Here is a 12,959-nt window from a genome sequence, read left to right on the forward strand (position 1 = left end):
AGAAAATAAAACCTTACAGTTGTGAGGTCTCAGGAATCCTCTCCATTTAAAAATTGTTTTCTCCAGGTGATTCTTATGCACATTGTAGTCTAAGAACTACTCTATAGCAGGTAAAGCAAAGTTCAGAGTGATTCACTGAACAATCCTAATTTCAATCCATAGTCTCACCCTCAGGGGTGGAACTTCAAAGAGCAGAAAAGGTGGAAAGTAAGGACCATTTGTAAATGTTGGTCCCTGCATGGAGTTAAACCATCCTTGGGGCTTTCATCATAGCTGCTCATCAATGGATTTGTGGCAAACACATGTGAAGACCATGGAAACATGTAGAAATCCTATATCAGAAACTCTAGTTGCTGAGTTTCTGATACAGGATTTCTACTTTGGAGTCTAACAGGAGACACACACAACAGTGAGCCTGGATTGGGTTTGTCATGAGTGCCATCCTTTGTTAACCCATATTCTTATATCTTATTGCAAGAAGAATGGTGGAAGGGGAGTCTGTTCATTTTTTTGCATGATCAGTGGAAGAAATGGTTGGATCTCTTAGGTATGTACTTAGATCTGCTCTGTCTAACCCAATAGATAGTGTTATCATCAATTTCCAGAAGAAGGAACTGAGACTCAGAAAATGTAAAGGATGTGAACATGGGAACAGCTATATACAGAAGAATGAAACTCAACCATTCTCTTATACCATACACAAAGATAAACTCTAAATGGGTGAAAGACTTCAATGTGAGACAGAAATCCATCAAAATCCTGGAGAAGTACATAGTCAGTAACCTTTTTACCATTGGCCACAGTAACATCTTTCAAAACACATCTCTGAAGGCAAGGGAAACAAAAGCAAACAATGAACTTCTGGGACTTCATCAAGATAAAAAGCTTCTGCACAGCAAAGAAAATGTCAACAAAACAAAGAGACAACCCACAGGAATGGGAGAAGATATTTGCAAATGACACTACAGATAAAGGGCTGATATCCAAGATCTATAAAAACTTCTCAAACTCAACACCCAGAAAACCAATAATCAAGTCAAAAAATGGGCAGAAGACATGAACAGATACTTCTCCAAAGAAGACATACAAATGACTTACAGACACATAAAGAAATGTTCATCATCATTAGCCATCAGGGAGATTCAAATCAAAACCCCACTGAGATACCACCACCTTACACAAGTTAGAATGGCAAAAATTGACAAAACAAGAAACCACAAATGTTGGAGAGGTTGTGGAGAAAGGGGAACCCTCCTACACTGTTGGTGAAAATGCAAGTTGGTGCAGCCACTTTGGAAAACAGTGTGGAGGTTCCTCAAAATGTAAAAAACAGAGCTTTCCGATGACCCAATAATTGCACTACTGGTTATTTACCCCAAAGATACAGATTTAGTGAAAAGAAGGACCATATGTATCCCAATGTTCATAGCCGCACTGTCCACAATCCCAAACTGTGGAAAGAGCTGAGATGCACTTCAACAGATGAATGGATAAAGAAGATGTCATCCATATACACAATGGAATATTACTCAGCCATCAGAAAGGGTGAATACCAAACATTTGCATCAACATGGATGGAACTAGGGGAGATTATGCTAAGTAAAATAAGTCAGAGAAAGACAGTTATCATATGGTTTCACTTATTTGTGGAACATAAGGTATAACATGGAGGACATTAGGAGAAGGAAAGGAAAAGTGAAGGGGGGAAATCAAGAGGAGATGAACAATGAGAGACTATGGACTCTGGGAATCAAACAGGGTTTTAGAAGGGAGGGGGTAGAGGATGGGTGAGTCTGGTGATGGGTATTAAGGAGGGCATGTATTGCATGGAGCACTGGGTGTTATATACAAACAATGAATCATGGAACACTGCATCAAAAACTAATAATGCACTATATGGTGACTAACATAACGTAATAAAAATTATTTAAAAAAAAAGGATGTGAGCATGTGACAAACAGGGAATTTGAACTACAAACCAGGTGTGCAGTTCCTAGTGTTTGAATCTCCCTTTCAGGAAAGGTTTTCACAATTTTATGAGTAGAACATACATGACTATGACACTCATAATTAATTTCTGTTGGATTGAATGCGAATAGGGGAAAGACCCTGGCAAGCATTTGTGGCAGAGGCAAATCTTTTGTACTTCTGCTTTTATGCCCCCAGTTGGCACTTTCTCTCCTTTCATTGCGCTTAGACTTGGTGTCTGGGACCACTACCTATCTCCTAGATGCTTTGGTGTTCTACCTGCTCCACTCAGCACTCACCATACCCCTTCCCTATTTGGGCTTTGACTCTCCTTGTTTTTACATGTTAATGTACTCTTCCTCTGTCTTGAATCTTCAAGACCCAAAATCCTGCTGTGCGGTGGTCAGATAAACCAACCTCTGCAGTTATCTATCTGTCATCTATCCATCTGTCTATCCACCCATCAGGTATTCAGCAATACGTGATCTAAATTCAATGAAACATTTCCTTAAGGAAGTACTTCCAGGGCTAGAGGAGCACCTGCTAGGAATTCCACATTCAGTCAGGGATGCTTTGGTGTGTTTAAACCAAATAGGCAGAGACTTGATCCACTTATACATAAGGCCAGCCCTGCACATTGGCATTTATTTAAATACCCTCCAGGGATATTCAAGTCTTCAATGCTGGGCACACAGATTCAAACTAAATATACACACTGACATTTCCTCCCACCTATTTCCCTAGAGCTCATAATATTTAAGGCTGAGCTGATGTCAGGGACCCCCCTGAGAAGGGAGCTGCTCCTCTGGGAGTTTGCCTAATGGAGCAACTGGCATTTCTTAGTTCACTAGAGGAGTGCTGCGCATGAGGCCTTTGCAAAGTCCCCAGGGCTATCAACATGGAGCCCAATAGGGCAGTCTGTTCAGACCAGATCCAAGCCATCTAGAAATCAAGTATATCGAAGACCTGACTCTTTTCTTTCTCTTCCACCTCTCAGCTGCAGATTGATACCTGCTTTCCAAGGAACATGAAACAATGAAAAATAATTGCTATCGCTAATGTTTTAGCCTCAACAAAACCTTTTTATATGCTTGCCCTCCTTGGATGCTCATAAGTATTAATTTCTGCTTCTTTTAGATCCGGGATTATGGTGGGACTTTTCCAAGGCCCCCTAGCTAGCTGCAGGCATAACTGGATAATTTACTAAGATTTTAATTTGTGTTTTGTTCTCATTTTTTCCAACCCCCATTTTGAGATGGCCTTATTGTTCTCTAGTCCTTTGTGATGGAGTAAAAAATCAAAAGACCCTAAGGACTGGTACTTTTCCTGCTTTGTTTTCTAACCTGAACTCTTTGAGAGGTTCACACCAGGGAAATGGAGAGAGGAGGCAAAAGGCGGGGGGATGATTACTGCAATGAGTACGAAAGGGAAGGGAAGATTTCTGCTGCAGTGAGTATGAAAGGGAAGGGAAAGCTCTCTGAGAGAAGCCACAGAGGTTTGGGATATTTTGGAAGTGGTGCTTCCACTGCTTCATGGAGCCTTGGGGTGGAAGTAGGACATCAGGAGGAAATGACTACATGATCCACCTGAGAAGGCTGGACCATAGGTACCAAGGTTCCCGGGCTTCACAAAGCTATCCTCTCAGGGACAAGATGGGCTTGGGCAAAGACCATATCAGAGGTGATCAGAGACCAGAGAGGCCCCTCTAAATGTCTGTTTTACATAAAGTTCCAGAACATTGGTGTCATCCTGGACTGGAGAGAGAGACCTTGTAGTGACTGGGATTAGATTTGATGAAAAAGAATTTCTGGCAGATTTAATGGTTTAAAGGCCTGAGTTTGTTAGGTAAAATCTGAGCCTATTACATTGGAGAATCCTGCACGGCAAATTTAATTGTCTTCCTAGGGTACTTACTTTGCACAAAATTTACATTTAGATGGCTCTCAATGGGGAAAATACAGCAGAGCCATTGTTATGTATACTTGTGGCAAAGAGAAATCCAGTCCCTGTTCCTTTTGCATTTTTTCAGCATTTAATTCTCTGACCATGAGCCATGTTATGTTTCTGGATGACTCGATCAGTAAGCTAATATCAGGCCTAGGATGCCCATATGAGCCAGGCTAAGGGCCCAAAAGGATCTCATGAAATACAAAAGTTGATAGCTTTCTCTGGTGGGAATAATGACTTATAAAACACGCTGGAGGAGACTGCAGGGATTGTTTAAAAATCAAATTGCTTATTAGATTTTCCAGCTCCTTGAACAACTTCTAATATTTTCTGTACAGAGTCATCTACGTACATCCTCTGTCTTTTGATGGTGAAACATAACAATTTTATTGTTATGTTGCTTCATAGCAGAAAAATTTTCATGATTCTGTGTTTCAGTAAAAATCTTTGATCCCCATCTTAAATTAAACTGAAACTAAGGACTAGCCTATCCATTTACATATGGTATTTGGTCATTACACTAAAAATAAATAAATAAATAAATAAATAACAAAACAACAAAACAAAAACAAAAGGAGTGGGGCTACACAGAAAAACTCTCTCGTTACTCTCTCATCTCCTCCTTCTTTTCCTCCTTGTCTTCCCTCTTCAATATACAGACCTCAGAGAAACACTGCAGAACCACAAATTACTGTGGGGTGCAACTCCTACTTAATAATGACATCCGTAAGTTAGCAAAAATCTGCCAACATCTGCAAGCTCCTCTACAGAGTTGTGAGCCAAAGTTAAAAATCATGTGTGACAGTGCTGTGGAAAATACAATTGATTCCAGTCTGATTGTGTCAGTTCCAAACAGAGACAATATTGATGATGCTGAACAGTAATCTTATTGGGCTTGGACCCAACTGAACATTGGTCTTTGTCAACTCATTATTCCTCTATCAGAGGGATCTCCGAAGATTGATCTTGCCAGCACCTCTTGATGTGTCTCACAAATCACTGTTCTCCTGTTGGCAGGCAGATTTGAGTATTGCACAGTAATTGCTGGGCTTTTTTCCCCTCTCTCCCCGCCTTACTCCCTGCCAGGAGACAGTGACTACACATTGCAAGTCATTGTCATATGAAAGACCAGAAAGTTCCTAACAAGATAGAGTAGGTAGGTGTGCAGTCCCAGTGATACCAAGAGTTCTGGCCACACCATTGAGGTTTTGGGATTGGCAAAATAAACTGTTAAACCCCCTCTTTTCCCTTTGGACATCAATTAGAGAGATCCCTGAACTTTTCAGACGTCTACAGCATTGTCTGTAGGAAAGTTCAGCTCTGCAGTCAAAGGGTCTAGTTTGGATGATTAACATTGTCTCTGCTTTTTTTTGCAAATTTGGAAAATGTGTTGTCTCATAAGTCGCGGTGGGTGAGAACAAGGCAGTGGGCATAACATTTTAGACTAATGATATTGTCTTCTGTGATTTGATCTGCTCTTCCTCGGGGCAATTTGACATTCCCCTCTAGATATAAAAGCCTTCAGAAGTGGGTTAAGCCGCTGCCTTCGGCTCAGGTCGTGATCTCGGGGTTCTGGGATCGAGTCCCGCATCGGGCTCTCTGCTCGGTGGGGAGCCTGCTTCCCTCTCTCTCTCTCTCTGCCTGCCTCTCTGTCTACTTATGATCTCTCTCTGTCAAATAAATAAATAAAATCTTTAAAAAAAATACCAAAATTTAAATGGACTTCTGGTGTTCCCAGTTAAACTGATGATGATAAAGGCAGGCTTTTGTAAAGGTGAGACACTTATCTTCCCGGATGAGAGCCTCTGATAGGCAATGTCCATCCACGTATTTTTTTGAATTATTTGGCTAATTGGAGGGGAGCAGGATCACATAGTTTTAGAATGTGCCTTTGACATCACAGGTGTTCTCAATCAAAAGGACTGGTCTGATGTTCTGGGAATTTATAACACTTTGAATCAGTGGTAGACATTTAAGTTCCAGACTTCTAAGCAATCATTGCAGAAAGAGTGCATAACCCCATGTCTTCTGTAGTTTAAAAAACTGGAGCTGGTTGTTTGGTGTTTATTCATGTGGGAGATGAACACTGAGGCTGCCAGCTGAGAATGCTTCTTTCATTTTGACTCCCTTTCGCTTTACATTTTTTCCCCCACTCATACCTATATATCTTTTAATTTTTTATTTATTTCTTATTTTTTATAAACATATAACGTATTTTTATCCCCAGGGGTACAGGTCTGTGAATCGCCAGGTTTACACCCTTCACAGCACTCACCATAGCACGTACCCTCCCCAGTGTCCATAACCCCATTCCCCCTCTCCCAACCCCCCTCCCCCCAGCAACCCTCAGTTTGTTTTGTGAGATTAAGAGTCACTTATTCATACCTGTATTTTTTGAAGAGTTAAAACAGGCTGAAATAAGTAAACTTCAGCAAAAAAAAGATTTTCTACAAGATTAATAAAGTGAAGATCAGATGTACTAATAAAATTTTCATACATAGTGTCTTGGAGGTTCTTGATAGTGATGTTTATGGAATTAACAGAATCCAAGATACAGGGACTTTTCTTTCTTTTTTTAAAAAAAATTATTATTATTATTTTTTATTTTTTCAGTGTTCCAAGATTCATTGTTTATGCACCACACCCAGACACCCAGTGCTCCATGCAATATGTGCCCTCCTTAATACCCACCACCGGGCTAAACCATCCACCCCACCCCCTCCCTTCCAAAACCTTCAGTTTGTTTCTCAGAGTCCACAATCTCTCATGTTTTGTCTCCCCCTCCGATCTACCCCAAATCACTTTTCCTTTCTTTCTTCTAATGTCCTCCTTGTTATTCCTTAGGCTCCACAAGTAAGTGAAACTATATGATAATTGACTTTCTCTGCTTGACTTATTTCTCTCAGTATAATCTCCTCCTGTCCCATTCATGTTGATACAAAAGTTGGGTATTCATCCTTTCTGATGGCTATGTAATATTCCATTGTATATATGGACTATATCTTCTTTATCCATTCTGTTGAAGGGCATCTTGACTCTTTCCACAGTTTGGCAATTGTGGCCATTGCTGCTATGAACACTGGGCTACAGATGGCCTGTCTTTTCACTACATCTGTATCTTTAGGGTAAACACCCAGTAGTGCAATTGCAGAGTCATAAGATAGCTCTGTTTTTAATTTTTTAGGGAATCTCCACACTGTTTTCCAAAGTGGCTGCACCAACTTACATTTCCACCAACAGTATAAGAGGGTTCTCCAGTCTCCACATCCCCTCCATCACTTGTTGTTTCCTGTCCTTTTAATCTTTCCCATTCTAACTGGTGTAAGTTGGTATCTCAATGGGGTTTTGATTTGAATTTCCCTGATGACTAATGATGATAGACATTTTTTTCATGTCTGTTAGCCATTTGTATGTCTTCTTTGGAGAAGTGTCTGCTCATGTCTTCTGCCCATTTTTTGACTTGATTATTTGTTTTTTGGGTGTCGAGTTTGAGAAGTTCTTTATAGATCTTGAATATAGCCCTTTGTCTGTAGTGTCATTTGCAAATATCTTCTCCCATTCTCGTGGGTTGCCTCTTTGTTTTGTTGACTGTTTTCTTTGCTGTGCAGAAGCTTTTTAAGTTGATGAAGTGGGGACTTCTTTCTTGCTGTCCATCATTTCTGGAGTCAGCCCTGTTAATTTGGCAGGAGTCATGCATATTCCCCAAATTCCATCATGAAGCCATGTGGGGATACCCTGATGTGGGTCAGAGAAGCTAAAAGTTCTACTCCACTCTACTCCTTACACAGAGTTGTTCCTTGCTCCCTACTCTGTGCCAAAAACTAAAGTCAACTGAGAATTCATATGAGGAATCAGCATAAATAAAACTTGATTTTTTTTTTTCTGGAATTGACTCTATTTACTTCTCATGTCTTTCCTGGGTTGGAGAAGGTAATTGAGTGTGGGGGTTTGACATCCTCCTGGGATGGCAGGCTGCATCAGGACGTAAAAATAAACGAAAGAGAGTTCATTGTGCCTACATATCAAGTTAATTATTCCAGCAGAACATGAAGGCAAGATTTACACCAGAGGATTGACAGTGCAGATAATGAAGAGTTGACTGTTTAGAATCCATTTGACACCATAATCATAGGGTCATCTGCACTGAGGGTGAGGGCAAAGTCATGCCATTTCCTTTCCCTCCTTCGGGGTGAAAACAGCACAACTTGGTCACCTGGTCAGTCTCAAAGATACACTGAGTAGCAAGTAGGAGGATGAGTTCTGGGTGAGAATATTGGTGTTCCTGAGCTGATTGGATAGATGAAGAGGCACCTGATCGAGAAACTGTGTCTTATTTTTGACTCTTGACTCATCACAAGACAAAATATCTTTTTCTCTCTTACTTCAAAAATTGGCAGATTTTCATCACATCAAGAAAACTTGATCACTGTAAGCAATGATCTCTATAATAATTGGATATAGTCTATAACAGTAGGTGGTGGTTTGGATGCTCAGGAAATCCTCCTTTATTATCACTAGATGAAGATCAGAACACAAGGGGAGCTTCAACAAAAAGCCTGTTCCTAAAATACCATTTTCTTCTTGCTTATTCTGTCATTTTATTTACTTTTTCTGAGTGATTGAGTTGTATTGTTTCTGGTAATTTCTCATGGCTTCCTTGGGACACCTATCTGAAATGGATAAAAGATGTTTACATAGAATTACTGAAGATGAGAGAATCCAGGATCGGAGGGAATTGGAGGGTCTTAGCATGAGCCTCTTGGGCATGGAATTGATGCTACCAAGACCACATGTGCAACTGAGGCTATTGGGTGACTTAGGAGGTGCTTGTGGCCTTCAAATTTCTAATAAGATACAATGACTTCTAATGGTTAGCAGTTTTAATGCTGGTTTTTATCTCTTCCCAAGATGGCCATTTGAAATGGGAAATAAAAAGACAGCACAAAGATTCTCTTTTTTTTTTTTTTAAGAATTTTATTTATTTATTTGACACAGAGAGATCACAAGTAGGCAGAGAGGCAGGTGGGGGTGGGGGGGACAAGCCGGCTCCCTGCTGGGCAGAGATCTCAAAGTGGGGCTCAATCCCAGGACCTGGGATCATGACCTGAGCTGAAGGCAGAGGCATTAACCGACTGATCCACCCAGGTGCCCCAAAAGACAGCACAAAGATTCTATTTCTGAAAACACCCAATCCAGAAAGCCCTATTAAATATGTGTCTTGAACCCATTTGTATGAGTGAGCCCCCCCAACCCCCTTTCAAAGAGGAGATATCCTATTAGCAATTTGGCCTGAGTATCAAAAAGTGCCATTAAATTCTTGCACTGAAGCCTATACTTCTTATATTAGGAATCAAAACTAACTTCATGGGTCTGTGACCTCCCTGTTTAGTCAGACAGGGCTCATGCTTGCTTAATGATCCACAGTTTCCATCTCGAGATTCTTAAGAATTTTTGAACAAAAAGCCCCAGAGCTTCCTTTTGCACTGAGCCCCACTCATTATTCAGTCATTCCTATTAGGAGCCTCTGATTTGTCATCTTTCTCCTTCCATTCCTTATATGCAGAGGGATGGTAGAGAGCTGTAGGCAGAGATACACATAGGGGGTTGTTTGGGCTGTAAGCAAGTCTCATGCACAGCACACAGAGAGACCCAGCCTCACGTTCCAGCTCACACACAAAGCCATCATATGACTCAGTCAGTCCCTTCCCAATTTTCTTGGTCATACTCTTCCAGTGGAACCAGTCAACTCTTTTAGCCTTTCATGTTATGACAGTTACATTTCATTTTAAATTATACTTAGAATTCCCACGAATATTAGCATTGACTTACAAAAACCAAAAATAGTACCCCCCTCTCCTTTAAAGACTATAAAGCAAACTCTGAAGCCTCATAATAATACTCCTTCGATAAAGATGGGGGGACGTGGATGGAGCAAATAGCCGCCCTTCACAAGAAATGCCAGTCCTAATTTCTAAATCTTGCCTACCATCGTGCCATTTGCTGATGTTTAACAAAAACTATTTTAACTCTTATAATACTTGGCAATATGGCTGTCAGAACTTAGTTTCTTAGGGAGCACATCCAGGATGTTTTTGATAGTGCTGTCAGTCTGTAGACGGGGTTTCTGTCCTGGCTTTGTTCAAATGGGTTGTCCTTTGGCCTTCTCTCCCAGCATCGTTATCTGTGGTATTGTGCGGCAGCTCACTGCAGAGGCTTCCAACAATTACTGTTCCCGCTTTGCAAATATTTGCATGATTAATTTTTCCTGATGTGTGTATTTCCAACCATGAGTACAAACAGCTTTTCATTTCAAACAAGTGAGGAGGCACCCTGAGGGGCAAGATCATACATTTTTATGAAGTTGCTGCTGTGGAAATTTATAATTTTTGCAGAAAATTTCACTTTTTTTTCTGGGGCAAAATGAAAATTTAATACCTGTGAATTTTAATAAAATAAAGTGATGACAAGAATAAAACATATTTAGATTCTTCTAATTTTTAGGGGGAGGAGCAGTGCTCCATTCTCTTTGCGTTTACATAACACCTTCCCAACAGCAGTAGGTGCTTATAACTTTAAAACTTGCGTGTGCCTCTATTCCTACAAGAAAGAACTCTAGGGGTGCTTCATCAGTTAGCAACATAATACCCCAAGGAAATAAAACCTAGGTTATTAAGCATTTGAGAAAAATTTCCTCATGCAAGAAATCAATCCCAGAAATTTCTGTGGTGAAATCAACCAAGAAAGTATTTGCTTTCTCACTGATGGAGAAAAAGAGAAGGTTTCTTCTACAAGTTTCTAGTAAAATAAATGTGTCATTTATTTCGAGTTTCTGTTTTGAGTTGCCAAGAACATTTAAGAGTCTCTGACCTTTTAATCCAAGAGTACTTGACCATTTAATTCATTTTAGGAGTTTTAACTTGAGTGACTAAATGTTTGTCTAAAGACAAAACAGGATTTCCTAAATGTGGTTCTCACAGACCACCATCTGGAGGCAAGGCACAGGTGATGACTTTAGGTGCTACAAAGATGAACATTTTTTGTTTTAAATATGTACATATTTTAATGAGTGATTGAATATATGTATGTTGTGTGTATGTTGTAATGTTAACTAGCACACCAAATCTGAGGTTTTAGCAAATCCTCTTAGTAGTACCTTAGAAATATCCAGTACCCCATCTCAGTCTTCATAGTCTACTCATGACCCATCCACCATGATGTCACTGCTAAATTAAGACCGTACTCTCCTAACTGACGTCTCTGCTTCTACCCTTGCCTCCCTGCCATTGCTCCTTCTTACGGGAATCAGAAAAAAGCTTTACAAGTTAGATTCTGTCATTCAAAGTTAGATACTGATTTTGTCCACTCAAAATCTTCCAGAGGCTTCCCATCTCATCCATAATTAAAGGCTTGCCACATCCTTGCCATCACCCATAGGCCCTGCTAGCTCTTCCCTTTGGCCACTTGTCTGATTCCATCTTCTACTTCTCTCTTCCTTTCTTTCTGCCACAGTTTCCTTGCTACTTCTCAACTGCCCTGAATATACATTATTTGGGGCCTTTGGAGCTCCTTTTCTTTTCCCTATCTAGAGTTTTCTTTTCTCCCTATCCAACCAACTCTCTCTCTTACTGAATTCAAGTCTCTACACATGAAAGTCACCCAATTTGGCCCCTTCCCTCTATCTAGCCCCTTACCCTGCTTTGTGTTTCTTGATAGTGGTTATGTCCAGTAGTAAATTGAAAACATGGCCCCTATTTGTCATCCCATCTAGTACCTGTACATTTTGCTATCTGACTTTGTAATCTCTCTCATTCTGGCACTCGTTTTGGCTAGGACTTGCTTTGGCCAATGGGACATTAGCAGATATGGTGCAGGCAGAAACTTGGAAAAGCTTGCGCTTATTTCTGTTTATTACTCTTCTGCAATTTCTATGAATCCATGCTGGAGGACAAGGTGCTTGTAGTGCGAATGAATCACCCTAGTGATCCCAGCTACAGCCCTCAGATGGCTGACTTTTGGCTCTATGTGAACAAATTCAGTGGAGACTAGAGGAGCTGAGCAGCCAAGCCCTAAATAAGTGACCCACAGACTCATGAAGGAAGAAAATGCATATTCTTTTAAAGACACTCAGTATTGGAGTGTTTTGTTATATTGCACTATTATGGCAAAATATAGCTCATGTATCCCCTAATGACATCTAACAATTTTAAAATACATATACTCTGGAAGTTCCCAAGAAGAAATGCTCTGTCAGTTACAGTTACTTTTAGTGGATGATGTCTGGCACGTAGGAAATATTTATTTAATAGATTTTTTAGAACTCAGTGCATTTTATGGATAATAGAGCTTAGGATAAATATAACATAGGCAGAGCCATGGCAATCCATTCAGGCCATATGAGTTTCAACTGCAATTGTACGATGCTCGGGAGTTTTGGGATTGAGCAATTATGGTGTTGGTCCACTAATGATTAATGTTGGTAAACACTGTCTTAAGGTACTGGGATATAGGGCCCCATGGGTGGCTCAGTTGATTAAGTGTCTGGCTCTTGGTTTTGGGTCAGGTCATGATGTCAGGGTCATGCGCCCGAACCAGAGTTTTGTGTTGGCTCTATGCTCAGTGGGGAGTCTGTTTGTCCCTCTCCCTCCTTCTCTGCCCCTCCCTCTACATTCTCTCTCTCTCTAAAGTAAATAAATAAAATCTAAAAAGAAAAAGTACTAGGATGTTATCTAATACCATGTTTTAAGGCAAGCAGACTTAATAGTCAAACAGAGGTAGGGATTTCTAAATAATCAAGCAGAGGTAGGGATTATAGATTATGGAAGTTCCGCACACGTTTCCTACAATCCTAAAATGTGTCAGATGAGCAACTTCCACATAGGGTCTCCCCAGGTTCTAATTAACCCTGGAAGATGCTGTGATGACATTTTCAGAAATGCACAATCATGAAGCACTGTTACCACTGTTACCTGATATTAAGAGATGGGTAGTCTGAAGTAGCTCTTTGATTAATTAACATTCATTGTTAAATATGACTATTTACTGAG

This window comes from Meles meles, chromosome 6, assembly GCF_922984935.1.
Source record: "Meles meles chromosome 6, mMelMel3.1 paternal haplotype, whole genome shotgun sequence".
In the NCBI taxonomy this organism is placed as follows: domain Eukaryota; kingdom Metazoa; phylum Chordata; class Mammalia; order Carnivora; family Mustelidae; genus Meles; species Meles meles.